The sequence below is a fragment of the Tursiops truncatus genome, chromosome 8, assembly GCF_011762595.2.
Source record: "Tursiops truncatus isolate mTurTru1 chromosome 8, mTurTru1.mat.Y, whole genome shotgun sequence".
In the NCBI taxonomy this organism is placed as follows: Eukaryota; Metazoa; Chordata; class Mammalia; order Artiodactyla; family Delphinidae; genus Tursiops; species Tursiops truncatus.
The window spans coordinates 1,009,539-1,025,636 of NC_047041.1; positions in this window are offsets into that span (position 1 = coordinate 1,009,539).

Below are 16,098 nucleotides of genomic sequence, written 5' to 3' on the forward strand. Positions count from 1 at the left end.
AGCCCTGCCCGGGCAGCCTCCCACCCCACGAAGGCTGCATGCGCTGCAGTGGCTGTAATTTGGGCTGAGCTTGGAGGTAATTTTCCGGTGGCGCCTGCAGCTTCTTAATGCAGGCTGTCACAATGATGTAAAATGGTGCTCTGCCGGCCGCCCAGCAGACTTTATTCAGCTACATCTAACGTGACAATTTTGTCACAGCTCGTATTACACAGCGGTTTTGACTGGAGGTTAATGCAGCCTTCCCAATCAGCTGGTCTCCACGCCAGGGGCGAGAGGTGACGATTTCTCCGTGGAGAAAGGTCTCTGTCCCCGGGGATGACCCAGGCCCTGCCCTCCCTGGAGCTTGCCCGGCCTGGGGCTGAAGGCTGAGGGGGGCAGGTGAGGAGGGGGCTGGAGTCCGTGCTAACGGGCCAGTTAGGGGCCTCGGATGCACTCGGAGACGCTGGAGCCAAGAGCACGGTCGGGATGGGCCCGGCCACTGGGTGACTTGGTGAGTCCACCGGTCCAGACTCTTTGCTGGACTGAGGTCTCCCCGCTCTGCATCCGGGTGGAGGGAGTAGCCGCCGGGGCCCTGGGCCGACAGCGACAGACATGCTTAGAACCCCAGCTGGGTTCTAACTCACGCGGCTCATCTGAGTTCCAGTTTCCTCATCTGCAGGCCGGTGAGGACTGGACACGGTGTCGTGGGCAGAAGATGCAAGATGGAGCCTCCACCCTCCCATCGTCCGGCCCCTGCTCCTGGCAGAACGGAGTCTGAGCCGTGCACCGATGTCTGTGTGGACGTGGGGGAGAGTCTGTCTTCTGCTTCCTCCGTGTCTCTAACAGCCCAGCTTGATTTTTTTTTTTTTTTTTTTTGCGGTACGCGGGCCTCTCACTGTTGTGGCCTCTCCCGTTGTGGAGCACAGGCTCCGGATGCTCAGGCTCAGCGGCCATGGCTCACGGGCCCAGCCGCTCCGCAGCACGTGGGATCTTCCCGGACCAGGGCACGAACCCGTGTCCCCTGCATCGGCAGGCAGACTCTCAACCACTGCGCCACCAGGGAAGCCCAGCCCAGCTTGATTCTTAAGCTCTGTGTGGGTAAGAGTTGGGATTTAATATTTATTCCAAGGACCCCGTATATTACTGCAGAGTCCTTGGCCCCTGATTTAGATGAGATGTCTAATCAAGTATTTTATCTTCTGTAATTTAAACCAACTTCTCTACCCAGTGGATCTTGTCTTCTGAGGGAAGCAGAACATGAAGAAATGGGTGAGGCTTGCTGAGACCTGGCCCCTGCAGGCCCTTGCCTCTCGGCATACCTGTGACACACCTGAACCAAAGCCCCGTGGCCTGCAAAGTGCCCAGCTCCCACCGCTGGGACGAGCCCGAGCTCAGGCTGGAGCCACGTCATCCGGCACCAGGCCTGTCCACCACACCAGCGTGACTGTGAAGGCACTGGTGCAGTGGCCACCACGGCTCCAGCCTGGAGAAACAGCAGCTCCGTTCCGGGTTGGGTCCTGAGAGGTGTGGGCAAGGGACAGCCTCCCAAGTGTCCTGGGCCAGGCTTGCCGCGGGGTCAGGGACTGCACCTCCTCGCCTGGCTTTGGGACGTCCCACTTCATCTGCTTCTCAAAACATCCCCTCCTCTCTGCCAGCTGTTGGTTATTGATGCTTATTTTTAACTTGCTTGCGATGAAGGTGAATCAGAACTGCCCCCATCAGCTGCAGGTGGTCCTAACTGGGGAGTTAGGGGTTTGGGCCTCTAGGTCCCCTCTGGGGCTCCCCTCTGGCCCTGTCCAGTTGAATTGACTCTGGCCACTCTGATGTCCTGTCCTGCTCCCAGGACCAGCTGACTCGGCCACAAGAGATTCTTTGGTCCTGTCTGAATGCCCGGGTCCTGTCTCTCCCCTTCCTCGGCACCCCTGGGAACATCTGTGCTGTGGAAGGCACTTTATTTGTCTTCATCAAACAAGAGTTAAAAATAAAAATCAATAACCACCAGATTATCAACGGAGGATTAATTCAACTTCTATAAATGCTAATGAGAAGGCGAGGATTAGCGCCTTTCTGCTGGGCTCTCAGAGGGCTTAGCAGGCTCTCCCGCAGAGGCCTGTGGACTCCGGCCCCTGTGACCTCAGCCTGGCGAGGCCTGAGCCCCCAGGACTCGGGCTGCATCTGGCCCCTGGCGTCGCCCTGCTGATGTGTGGGCAGAGTGTGACCAGAATGCCACTTTCCTGGGGGCAGAATAGACTCCTGGGTCAGGACCCGAGGGTCTCTGGTTTGGGGCTGCCTGGGGGACTGGGTGTAGCTGTGGTGGGTTAGGGAGGCCGCTCCCTCCATGGGCACGTGCTCCGGTGGCCTTTGGTGCCCTTCCATGCTTGACTCCCCAGGATGTTCCGGGATGTCACAGTCCCAGGCGGAGGCTGAGCCCCAGGCCTGCGGGACCGGCCCCTCCCCCAAGCCGTCGTGCGTCATGAGCTTTGCTCTAGCGGGACGTCCCCTCCTCGAAGGGTCTCCTCGCCAGGCTGCTCGGCTCCAGGAATCAAGGGGCTCCACTCTCTCCTTCAAGTCTTGGCCCAAATGTCTCCTTCTCCGTCCCGAAGCCCACCCCCTGCCCACACTGCTGACTCCCCTTGCCCTCTGTTCTGCTCCAAAGCACCCAGCACCTCCTAACAGCCCACACTGTCCGCTCATCAGGGTTACGGTTCGGTCTGTGTGCACCCCCAGTCAGAGGGCGTGCTCACCCGCGGGGGACCTCAGCCCACACCCACTCAGGGAGAGACGTGGAAGCTCAAGGTGTCTTCCCTTCTCTTCCTCTGCCCACGACGTGAGGAAGGAAGGAAGGATTTATGAGGCGGCCTAAAGGGCAGGGGAGCAAACTCGGGTCCATCCCCTGGGGACACCGCTCAACAGACAGAGCATGGGCTGCTGGTACAGGAAACAGGTCAGCGACTCGCCCAGACGTGCTGGGTGAGGAAGCCAGTGGGAAAGGCTACGGACCACGTGCTTCCATTTGTTAGACACACGCTGTGGTGATGGGGAGCGAATCAGCGGGGTGGGTGAGGGCTTGAGTACAAAGGGGTGGTGGAGGGAGTTTGGGGGGTGATGGAGCTGTCACGTGACCTGATCAGGATCATGGTTATATGGACCTATATGTGGGTAGGAATTCATTAGAGCTATTCACCAAAGGAAAAAAGAGCTGCGTTTGCTGCTGTATAATAATTATATGATAAAAATATCTTTAAAAGGGGAAAGGGTGGCGTTTATCCCGAGGTACAAGTCCTAGGATTACCCATCACTGGAGTGTGAGTCCTCAGACACCACAGGCCCTGTGCTTGTGAGTGGGAGGGGTGCGTCTCCCCGCCCCCACGTACACACGGCAGATGCGATGCAGAGTGTCTGCATGCACTTTTGAAAGGACAGCAGGGTTTTAACACAGAGCAAGGCCTCTTTGGCCGACCATTTACTGTGATAAGAAGGAAATACACCATGAACAGACTTTTCTTTGCAAGTCCCTTTCCTGGCCTCACACCCAGTTATGGATTTCCTGCTGCTAATAGATTTCAGCTCTTTACTCTCCTCTTCTCGCCTGTGCTGCTGCGGCTGCACTGCCTCTGTGTCCTGACAGCTCTCGTTGCCCCAGAGCCGCTGTGTCCATCACCGCTGGCAAGTGGCAGTCCCGTGACGAGAAGCGCGGGTCCCTCCCGCGTGCAGTGCCCTTTGGTGGAAGTCAGGGCTGGGAGCTGTTCCTATGTACTGTCTCTTCCCGCACTGCCCGCCCTGGTTCTTCTGCTCACGAGGTCACAATGCTACCCAGTATCCTGTGTTGTCGGTCAGTGTCCTTGCGAGGGGTCAGGGACCAAGACCTCTCAAGCTGCGTCCCTGTGGCCTGACGCGGTCCCTCCGTCAGGAATGAAGTTCCGGGGTAGGAGCGGTGCCTGCCGAGCAGAGGCTTAACAGGTCCTTGCTAAGGGAACGAGTGGGTGCCTGACAGAGCAGAGCCGGGTCAGCCGTGGACGAGGGGCCCAGGCCCGGGTAAGCACGCCTTCTTCTGGATCCCAGCAAACCATCAGAACTTTCTTTCTTCTCTTTTGGATCTTAGTTTGTCTGGTAGATTTTTCCACCTGAGGGTATGAAAGACAGGCCAGTGGGTGGCCGGGATGTGTGGGCTCCAAACTCTGGCTTTGGACATTGTTAGCTTGGAAGACGGACAGAAGATGACCTCCTGTCTTCACCTGCAGGAAGGGGTGCTGAGCCCACGGCCGGCCCCCACGGGGGGCGGAGGCACAGATACGGGAGGGCATCTTGTCCTGGACTGTGGAGAGAAGCAGGTGAGTGTGCCTCGTTCTCCTCTGATTAGTATATAATACTATGGTGATCACCAGGCAGAGCTACGTTAATACAACGTTAGGCTGGAGGCAGTACCTACAGGAAACACCACTTGACGTCTTCCGCTGCATCAGCGATCTGGCTTCTCGCACTGTTAGCTCAGGTGAGGGCGAGAGGACCCTGAGGGCGGGCAGGGCATCTGGCTTCCTATTGGGACCTGCTGGCTGCGGGGAGGCTCCAGCGCTCCTCTGCTCGTTTCATGCACAAGCGGGAGGGAGGTGGCTTTCCATGCGCCAAGGGCGAGGATGGTTTGGGGCCCAGGTGCTGCAGGGGTGGTCTCTGCCCCGGACTTGTGATCTGTCCTGACCTGGGGGCTCCTGGCAGACGCCTTAGGGAGAAGTGCTCTGACCTCTGCTTCCCTGTCCGCACTGGTGAAGTGGGTGTAGATGGAGGGAGGAGGAGACCCCAGCCGCTCTGGGTGTTGCTTCCTCCACAGGGGGTTGCGGCCCAGACCTCAAGACCACACCAGGCTGGCTGTGTCCGCCACGCAGGGGCACCACGGGGCCGGGGAGGCATTTAGGCGCGCGGGCTCCGCGGCCCAGCTGAGCACTGTCTTCTAGGTTACCGTGGTTTGTGGAGCGTCACAGGAGGAAGCGGGATGGGCGGCCTGACCTCTGAATGACCTCAGACTCCCCCCAGTCTTCTGCATTCCCAGCTCCGGCTATTGCTTAAGACAAGGGCTCAAGTGAGAAGGGAGAATTTCCGGAGCGGAGCCAGTGCAGTGTTTCCACCAGAAGTGGCATCCAGAGGTTGGAGAGGTGAGGGGGTGACGCTTGCCGGAGGGCTTGGGGGATACAAGAGGGAGCGAGGACAGGCTCTAGCCTGGAGACCAGCCAGGGCCGCGCTGACCCAGGCAGACCGTGCATGTGCACCTGCTCTGTTCCCCATGCCCCTCCTTGCCCCACCTGTGTCACCCATCTCCCCACCTCCCCTGGAACCTGAGTCCCATCTTCTTGGCTACCCCTGAATGTCCAGCAGTTTCTCATCACGTGGGAAGGACTCTAACTATTGTAAAGTACGACCCCGTCTTCAGTGCTCGGCGCCGTGCCGCCCTGTAGACCAGAGCCAACCTTGTTGTTGCCCGTACGATGTGGCCCTGGGAGCAGGGAGCCACCATTCGCCTTGTATCCCTGGGAGGCAGAGTGGGTGCCTGCCGGGGACCCGGGGCGGAGAGGCATGTGATGGCGTCACTGCTCTGGCATCCACGGTCTCTAGACGGATTCTCCGGGACCTGCTGCTGTTACTTTCTCTTCTCGGCCAGAGCAGATAGCCCTTAGGGCAAATTTGCTCCAAGAGGAATCACCACCTGCTTCTTTCAGGCAGGGGGAGGTGGGAGAAGGGAAGGCAGTAGGGTTGAGGCCAGAGGGACCAGAGGCCCCCAGAGCGCTGCTCTTCGGCTCTGGTGACTCTGGCCTCCTGGGAGTCTGTTGTAGGGCGTGTGGGACTCAAGATTCCTGGCTTAGAGGTGAGAAACCAAACAAGCCAAGATGGGAGATTCCTTAAGGCAGGCAGCATGCTGCTCTGACGTCAGTCCCTGGGAAGGGGAAGCCCAGGCATCAGGTCCCTCTGGCATTGTCCCTCCTGGCCAAAGCCCAAGGGCCCAGGGCACCCTGCGGGCTCCTGGGCTGTGTCTTGTCTCTGAGAAAGGTCAGCTCTGGCCAGCTCCGCTCTTTCTCTTTCTGGGCGAAGGAAATACTAAGGACGGACTCAGGCCATACAGCCCCTGCTTGCTGTGTCTTTGCAGGGCTGCCCTTGCATTCCCAGCGCTAAGTTTTTCTGTCCCTCCCGGGCTTATGGATGGAACAGAGCTCTCTACAGGCTGCTCAGAAAGAGGGGGTGCCAGACATCCCCTTGCCTCCTGGGAAGATGCTAAGACGAGGTGGCCTTGGAAAGTAAGGCCTCTTCCACCTGCTGTGCCCTTTGGTGGCCCCCGGGGTCCCACCAGACTGTTCAGAATTCACTGCAACCCAAACAACAGGTCTGCCTGTGGCAGGTGAGAAGGGTCACACCTTGCAGCTTTATGGTGCCTAATTAATCCCCACATACCTGCAGGCACAACCAAGTCTTTGCTGTGACCATCTCGCCGTCTTGGCCGGAATCTGCTCCACCCACTCTGGCTCAGCTGGTGGGGGAGGAAGGCAACTGCACGGGGACCCTGACCCCGTCTGTCCAGGTGTCACTCTCCAGGCATCCTGTAGTGCACCTGCTGTTTCCTACCTCTCCCAGGCGGCGCTTCTCCCAGGCCCGCCGCAGCTGCCCTGCAGGGAAACACTGGGGAGGTCGTGTCCCCGCCTGGGTGACCTGCAGGTTACAAAGGCCTTTCCTCAAGGCTGGGGCTTGGGGACTCCAGGGGAGAGTGCGACTTCACATGAAACCCCATCTTTCCTGGCTTCCTCCCTAGCCTCTTAGCTTCCTCCCGGGAGCTCCCACCCCAATAAATCCCTTGCACAAGAATCCCCATCTCAGGTTCTGTGGCTAGGGAACTCAACCTAAGACAAATAGTTTCCTCCTCTGTGTGTGTGTGTATGTGTGTGTGTGTGTGTGAAAGAAATATTGGAATGGGAATCAGATGGATTCAATCTACTGAGCACTTTGGTTTTTAAAAAAATTTTTTTAATGTATTTATTTTTGGCTGCGTTGGGTCTTTGTTGCTGCGTGCGTGCTTTCTCTAGTTGTGGCGAGCGGGGGCTGATCTTGGTTGTGGTGCGTGGGCTTCTCATTGCAGTGGCTTCTCTTGTTGTGGAGCACGGGCTCTAGGCATGCGGGCTTCAGTAGTTGTGGCACGTGGGCTCAGTAGTTGTGGTGCACGGGCTTAGTTGCTCCGCAGCATGTGGGATGTTCCCGGACCAGGGCTCGAACCCATGTCCCCTGCATTGGCAGGTGGATTCTTAACCACTGAGCCACCAGGGAAGCCCTCAATCTACTGAGCACTTTGTATGGACCATGCAGAGAGGTTATGGGAGAGGTTAGTGTAGAACAGAGGCACTGATGGAGGAGATCCAGGGGACCTTGGGGAGAGGACACTGCCCAGTGTCTGGGCAGATGAATGATGGAGACAAAGGAGAGGAGGGGCAGCAGGGGCAAAGCAAAGGAGCCTAGCCCTAGACAGAGCGTAGGCAGCGTGCCCACACTCAACCGCGGTGAGCGCTGGAGCCAGGCCCGAGCCCGTCTGCCCACCTCCCAAGGCCCCCTTTCTTCCACACGCCTCTCTCCCTTGAGCTTAGCCGGCTGGGTGGGTGAGACTCTGCTCCCCCTGCCCTTGATGTGTACGTGTCTGCGTGGGCACCGGGCCAGGGTAAACAAACAGTTTGTGCTCATCAAGAACCTGCTACACTGAGTTGACTCCCAAACTGCCCTTGACCCTGCGTCCCCTTGTTTGTCCAGGTCCAGAGAAGGACGACGTCTCCCCTCTAGAGATTCCAAGCAGAGAGGGATGTGCTACAGGGTCACAGGGGCTTGCACTCTTGGAGGGTGGGAGAGGCAGGTTCAGTGTTGGGACGACTAGAACCTCCCAGACCAGTGCAGAATCCGGGCTGCTGAGGCACTGAGGCTGCCGGGGGGCTGAGCCTGGTGAGGCTGGAGCTGCCACTGGCCCCAGACCATAGACTCCGGGAATCAGACAGTCGGATGGAGAGGCTGCTGTTTACCAAATGCAGAAAATGAAGACTAAACACGGAAGCTCCGGCAGGCGACCCTGAGGCCGACAGCCAAGGCTGCAGGCACATCACCCCCACCTGCTGGGCATCCCGATCCTGTGTGGGTGCGTGTCGGGGACGGGGTCTGACTCACACCTGGAATCACAGCATCAAGTGGGGCGGGGGGCGGCTTCCAACCTCTCCATGGAGACGGTGGGGAGGGGAGTGACATGGGGTCCCCCACAGGCTTCTCTCCCCCAGACGGACCCTCTGTTGTTTTGCCTGGAGTGACGGAGGGATGAGTAGCAGTTACAGCCTGGGGGTGGGGCAGGGGTGTGGCTGAGGGTCCTCAGGCCCTAGAGGGAGGGGCTGGGAAGGCTCTGCGTGAGTGAGGGGTGCTGGGTCACGCGGAGAAGCTTCAAACAAAGTGGAGAAGGGGACTTCAGGGACCCCGCCTCCTGGGCTGAGGGCCAGAGTCTACAGCTGGGCCGAGGCTGGGCGTCCATGAGCAGATGCGCCCGGCAGCCCGCATGCTCGTCTCAGACCTTGGACGTGGCGTCTGCTACGATCCTGTGAACCCAGAGGACCCCCGCGGTCACTTAGGAAGATCAGTCTACAGAATGAGAGCCGGAACCCAAGTCAGGCTTCCTGCAAAGGCTGAAAGCATCTTGGACTTTTCCATCGTCTCCTGTTGCACGATTAAGGTAAAAGTCACCTGCACGTCCTTCCGAGGGGCAGACCACCCGGGGCCTGGTCGTCCGCCTCTGCACAGCGCCTCCTATTGGGAGCTGTGAGCAGACGCTGTGAAACGGTGACCCTGTCTGGAAGTAGCCGCAGTAGCAGAGCCGGCCATTTGTGATTAAAATCTGCTTCATGCCAAGTGGTGGATGCTGTCAGGAGGAAGGTTTTGACTCTATTTGGAGAGAATCTGAGAGCTGTTCGTCCTGGGACTGGATGAAGGTTCTGCATTTCCCAAGTGTCCAGTGAACATGTTTACATAACGGACGGTCACTTATCCAGAAAGTCCTCAAGGAAAGGTGGGCATTGAGAGGATGGGGCGGGGTCCCCGATAGTACCCGGGCCTTTTCTATTTCTGACATTCGGTGCTTCTGTGACTCGACCCAGAGGGGGACCCGGCGTGAGGTCAGTGGCCTGGGGGTGTGTGTGAGGCTGAGTGGAAGAACTTGACCTCGAGGGCAGGGGGCCGTGCAGTCGGAGGCCTTGGGCTTCAGCATGGGCCGTACCGAGCGGGGGTCCCATTCTGCCTTCTCTCTGCTCTACACTTGACGCTCTCTCTTGGTCCCCAGGCCGCAGCCGACGGGAGCGCGCTGGTGGCTGTCCCTGTGCTCTGGCTTCTGGATGGCTGGGCACCTCATTGTCCGCTGTTTGGGTCCCCGGTGCAGACGCACACCAGGCTTCTCTTCAGATGGCGGTGTAACAGGAGCCCGGCTGAGCTGCAGTGGGCGTTGCCAGGGGAGGAAGTCGCCGGGCGTTGCTCCAGGCCCCATTGAGATTAGCGGACAGGGCACGTCCTAGAGGTGTTGGCACCGCAGCCCCACACAGCCACAGAGGCTTCCGCCCGAGGCGTGTCGGAAGCACGTGGGTGTGAATCAAGCCTGCGGGCCCCTGAGTGGCAGCCGGGGAGCGGGCGGGAGGCGCTGCGGAGGACTAGAATTCTGCTCTCCGCTTGGCCAGGACACTCTTCCTGTGGCTCCAAAGGGCCTCTTCTTTGTGCCAACGGCAGGTGCGTGCCCCCACATGTGCGTGTGTGTCTGTGGACACTTGTGTACACATGCACGAGAGTATCCAGGAATGGGCATCAGACTACGTGTCTCCACGCGAACACCTACGTGTGGCCGGTGCCCTTTGTGCACACACTCATCCGTGTGCCTTCCTGGGCACGTGCGCACGCATGTGTGCGTATGGGCCCGAGTGCACGTGCGTGTCTGTGTGCGCACGTGCTCACGTGCACAGTTTGGGTGGGCGGGTCTGTGCTGGGCGTAACCTCGGGCCGTCGGTTTCCTCGAGGGGAGTTTGTATTCATCCCCCTGCTCTGGGTCGATGGCATTGACCCAGGAGGAGTGAAGGATCAATTGTAATTTGGTTGCAGGGCTGGTGCCAGAGTGAGTAGAGCTGAAGAGCAGTTGCAGGGACCGGGCCCTGCGCCTGACAGGCTGGTGGCCTGGGAGCAGCTGGGGTGCCGGGGAAAGGAGACTCATTCAAGGGGGTCCCAGCGATTCTGCCTCGAGCCTTCCTTCCTCGCTGGGCTTGGGACGGGCTCAGGGTGAGGGCTGGGGGCCAAGCTTCCTGGCTTTGGCCTTGCTGCTGGGGCACGAGCACGGGAGCCCTTGACAGATGCTTCGCCGCCCCCTCCCATGCATCGCTTACATAATAATAAAAACACATGTAATTTAGTCAAGGCTTCTAGCTTCTCCACAGGGTTTCACTCTTCTTTTCTCATTTGAACCTTAGAGCATAGTCCTAAGGTGAGAGAACAAGCATCACCCCATCTTACAGGTGAGCAGGCATAGGCCAGGTGCACGGGGACAGTCGAGTCACCGCGGACAGTTGGGGTGGAGCTGTGCACCGTCCCAGCCCAGCCTGGGGCTACACCAGCGATTCTCCAGTGCAGCACAGACATGCAAGTGTCTGGGGTGAAGGCTTGTGAGTAAGGATGGCTTTGGAGGCTGGTTCCCGCACATTAGGGCAGCAGGTCCTCAACGTGTGGGCCTGAGCCACAGGGCGCTCTGCAGGGCGAGTCCTCAGGCCTTTCCTGCTTCTCAGGAGGGCTGGGCCCAGACCTGAGATTTTCACTGATGCTCCTAACGCAGGTGGACCCGGAGCCACTTGTGGAGAAGCACAGCGCTAGGGGCTGAGAGGAGGACATCTGGAAAAGCTTGTTCCAGCTCAGGGTGAGGACGGTCGGGAGAGGATGTGAGTGATGGGCACCATGTGGGCCTGCGGTAGGTGGAAAGAGAAGGGAAGGTGCTGGGGGGGGGGGGGGGGCGGTCCAAGCCACGAATAAAGAGGGGGCAGGACAAGGACCCTTTAGAGCCAGGGTGTCTGGGGTTCACGGGGTTCCCAGCCTCCCCAGTTCAGCGCGTGCTCCTGAAGAAGCTCATTCTTTGGAATTTAGAGGAGGAGCTGCTGTGTCTTTCTTATGCAGGAGGGCGATCCAGATTGAGTCGAGGGGGACACGACAGGAGATGGAAAAGGGGCGGGAGCAAGACAGCTGGGAGGCTGTGCACCTTCGTGGCTCTGCTAATCGCATCAGGCTCACAGCCATTCCTAGTGAACGGCTGGGTTCGTGCTGCCAGCTTGAGGGGCAGAAGAAAAGGACTCTGTCCTGATGGGTCATCAGCCAGGAGAGGAAGGCAGGAAGGACCAGGCTGGGGAAGATTCTGGAAAGGAGGGTTGGGAAAAGCAGGAGGTGGGGTGGTGTGAGGGGTTTAAGGGCCCCTCCGTCCCCGGCCAGTGACTAGTCTGTCTTATGTGGAGCAAGTGAGGTCGGGGGGCAGGGAGCTTCCAAAAAGATGGGGCTCTTCCCCACGTCTGTGGAGCAATTCATTTCTGAGAATCAGAGAATCTCCTCCAGGATGAGTCATGTTGGGGTTCAAGGACTGTTCAGGGGTTTCCTTTCCCCGAAGTCAGTTGCAAACAGAGTTCCTGGTCTCCACGTCCTGCTTTTTGAGGCAGCAGGGGGGCCTGATACCCGCTCACCCTGGCTCTGCTATGAGACCCTCCTAGGACGCTCTGGGCTACAGCAGCAGCTGTCCCATCACACCAACTCCCAAATACGCCACCGCAGGTGACACGGTCTACACTAGGGCTGTGGCTGCTGGGGAGGGAGCTGGGGAGGGAGCTGGGGAGGCCGCAGTTAGAATTGAGAGGAACTTCCTGGGAGACTTGAGAATGATCTTAACGCTTCACAGAGCCGTTGGGGTGCCAGGCCATCATGGCCTGAGAAGAGTGTAGCCCCAGTGAAGGATGCTCACGGCTGTGGCGTGGAGCCCCTCTCTCCTGAGTGACGTGCCAGGCCCCGGTGGCACCGAGCCCGTCCTGTTTCCAGCACTCATCCCGGTTCTTGCTCCCGGGAAGTTACTCGGAGCACGAGCCAGGCTGGGAGGCATAACAACTGGCCCTCACGTTTGTGACAAGCCTTGTCTGCAAACTACAAACTAGGCCCCTGATGTCACTGGTGCACAGGACACCGAGGAGGAGGTGGTGCAGCATCACGGTTCCGAGCACGGGTTCTGGAGGCAGCTGCCTGGGTCTCAGCCCTGCCTCAGCTCCTGCCGCTGGTGGGATCTTAGGCAAGGGATTTCATTTCCTCTTCCGTAGAATGGGGATGTAACAGAGTGTCCCACCTAGTGTCACGAGAATTCAGTGATCTGCTCTTTTTAAAGTGCTGGGAACAGGGCCAGTGCATAGGAGGCTCAGTTAGTGTTAGCTGCTTCGGGTCAATAAAAGGAGAGCTCAAGACTTAGCGGGGTAAGCGAGCGGCCTGGTTTCAGAGCTAAAATTTGGCAAGGCTGGAGCTCAAACGCAGATCACCAGCTCTCAGTCCCTCTTACCAATCAGATCGGTATTCTCTGCACAGACTAGTCAGCTCCCGGGCTAGAGGGCCATGGGCTGGAACCCAGGGCTGCTGCCCTCGTCACCCTGCCAGGCATGGTGCTGGGGGCCTTGTGGTCTTCAGCTCATGTGACCCTCACAACAGCCCCCGTTTAGAAGACCCCAAAGTCCAAGGATTGGGACTCGAAAGTCTCTGACTCCAGTGCTGCTCTGGGTGCAGATCAGGGAGACCCAGAGTCCCCCCCTCCAGAATGGCCCAGGGGTCCCCGGCCGGTGGAGGCGCTGTCCGCAGTGCTGACTCTGCTGTCACAATCCTCAGACCAGGGGCTCTCCTTGCTCAGAAATTGGGATGCTGTGTAGCTGGGAGAGCCATCTCTCCTGGGAGCGGCGGCACCGAAAGCTCCCGGATACGGCACGGAGTGTGCAAGTGTGCATACACGTGACGCGGGTGCTGGGCACCGGCGAGCGTCTTGGAGGCATCTATCCGTATCCCCGTGGTTCTGCGCAGGGCCACATATATGTGTGAAAGCGCGTGGGCGGCAGGTCCGAACGTGGTGCCACAGCACCTGTCCGCGTGGGCGGTGAGAGTCTGTGTCCCTGGAGTGTGTGGCGTGGAGAGTGAGGACGGGGGTGAACGACTGCAGCGCGTGGTGCTGGCGGTGCGGCGTGGTGAGGAGCCCCGCGAGCTGGGCTTCATCTCCACCTCCGCCCCGAGCCGCTCACGCAGATGCACACACGCGCGCACACACACCTGCACCCTCAAGCCTGTCCACACCTGCGTCTTCCACATCCACGGGCACAGGCAGCCCAGCAGTTGTGCAAGGCACGCGCACACAGAACGTGAGCACGCGCGTCCACTCAGCTGCCGCCCTGCGCCTCCGCGTCCTGACCTTCAGCCCCTCTTCTCCGGAGCCCCTGTTCCTCGTGCTCCCCTCCAGCCCCTCGGCAGTGGGGGTCCTTGGCCTGGTGCTTGTGGCAGATCCACTCACGGGGCCCGGCACCTGCACGGCCGCTTTTCCTCCAGACGGGCTTACAGGCGGCTCCTGCTGGCGCCACCTGCTGGTGGCCTCTCCCCAGTGTCTGCACAGGTCGGGGTGGGGAGCTGGGCCCCCGGAGACAAGAATTGGGGCGAAGCCCAGAGCCGCCTGGACGCGGGGTTCAGGGCGAGTCTGACGAAGGTGGACGTCACTGGACAAGGCTCCTTGGGGCCTGACTTAGGCAAGAGGACCGGATGCCATGCTGGGCCTCCTGGCTGGGAAGGCAGCAGGTCCGTGCACGTGGGACGCTCGGGGGCGGAAGGCTGAGGCACCCACCTGCCGTGTGAGAGCTCGGGAGGATGTGCACTCCGCAGGCGTGTACAGAGGTGGACATGACACGTGCGTGGCTGTGAGAAGAGATCCTGCTTATGGAGGTGGGCACAGGCGTGTCCCGCATCACGTGTGTGATTTTTCATGTGTGAGTCCCTGCAAAGGTGTGTGCACTGTGTGTGTTTGTGGAGAGAGGTGGGTTCCAGTGGTACAAACACACCACGTGGTAAAGCCTTGGCGTTATCATGCCAAAGGCTTCAACCTAGGCAGGGACCTGGGACGGGTCCACATATTTTCCTGGGCTGTGAACCCCTGACCCCACCCTCTAAACGTGCTGCCCGATTTCCAGCTGCTTCTTCCCTTCTCTCCCTTTCTGCCCCCCTGTAAATACCCGTCGTTCATGGGGGACAGTCAGACGCTGGAATTCTGCATAGAGAGAACAGCCTCTCAGGGGCCTGAAAGCAGCGGAACCAGCCATGGACCCCCTTCTTGTCCACCAGGGAGGACCGTTGCTGCTGAGACGGCAGACCATCCACCCGGCCCCGTGCCCTGCGCCTTTCTGCAGGGCTCATGCCTCAAAGAACCTCCACAAAGGACAGCAGCCCCGGGCAGAGAAAGACTCTTTCTCCCACAGCAAATGCTCTTTTCAAACCAGCCCCCTCCTGTTGGAATGGAGCAGGGTCGTCTTGGTGCCCCTCAATTAACCTTGGGAGGCTGCCAGAAGAGCAGCCGTCATGACAGCCTGCCCCCCTCCCTGCCCTCTCTCTGCACAGCCCTCCTTCTATGGGCTTATTGTCTGGGTCCCCCATGGGATCTTCTCAGCGCCTCAACTGGCCTCTCCCACAAACCCTCCTGCCCTGGGCTTCCCTGGCAGCCGTGACTCCCCGCCCCGCAAGGCCATGGGCTTTTCCAAGTGGGTTTCCTAGAAAGGGAGGGGGGAGGGAGCTTAGCTTCGAAGCCCTCAGAAGTTGGGGCTCTGGAAGAATTCTCCTCCTTTCCAAAATGGCGCTCATCGCTGTTTACGTCTTTCTCCCACCCTACCCCAGGGAACACACCCTTCTCAGAACACACGCCAGAATCTCCCTATAGCTGGTTCTTCCCGGGTTGGGTCGGCAATCCTCTCCTGTGCAGATAAATCTTCACTCTGTCACATTGTTTCCTAGTTTCTAACCACCTAGAAACAGACACTGGGCTGCCAGCAAGGTTAGAGGTTCAGCACCACCTTCTAATTTTAACCGGCGCCGAAGCAGCTGCGTCCCACAGGGGCTCCTGGTACACCTCCTCCTCCAGCTATGGACTGGCCACTGCGCTGACCGTTAGCTCTCTGTGTTCTTCTGAACATCCCTATCGGCTGTTAGCTGTAAGTTCTGTGACAACGAGGATGCGTCTGCCTTTTGCTCATCCTGCACCTCGCGGGGTGTTTGGCTCACAGTAGGTGCTCAGTACACATTTGTGAGTGCCAGCTGCTGATTACATGGTTGGACGTTTCTGGAATTCCCAGCGAGGCTTAGGGAAGTCGCACAACTTTCTTAAGGATGCACTGTTGGTGAGACAAGGCAGGGAGGGGACTCAGGTCTCCTGACTCTGGGTCCAGCAACTGGTTCTTTACACCATATTTACCTTGTGTCCAAGCACCATGGCAACTTGTTGCTGTGGTACCCTCTGCAATGGATGCTTTTTCCAAGAATAAATCCGGTTCTGTCTCCAGGCTCCCCATACGACTCTGAAACCCAACGAGGGGAGGAACAGAGAGGAAGAGAAGGAGAGAAAATTGGGCAGTGAGGGCTCGTGATAGAGGGGGCAGTGAAAGAAGGAGGGGGCAGGGGCAAAGGGGTGGGGGGTGAGGGTGGAGCCGCTGGGTGCAGAGGAGCCTGGGGACGGGAGGGCGGGGCTGCATCTGCACCCGACCTCTGGCTCCTGTCTGGTCCCCAGCCCCCCCTCCTGTTTCCTGCACCTGGTAGAGCGATGCTCATGCCAAGGCTCTGGGGGAGGGGGGGCATGGAATAAAGATGCCCTGGGCATGTCCTAGCACTCCCGCACAAGGCCCTTTTGTGTGGGGGCTGAGAACCAAGTGTGGAGGGGCCCGAGAAAGAGAGGGCTGGGGGTGGGATGTGCGCCAGAAATAGACCCGCTCGAGCCCTCCAGCTGTGGCTGCCCCCACCCCCGCCCGTCCATCTGTGGGCCCAAAGAGGAAGCGCAGCCCCTCCCCTTTC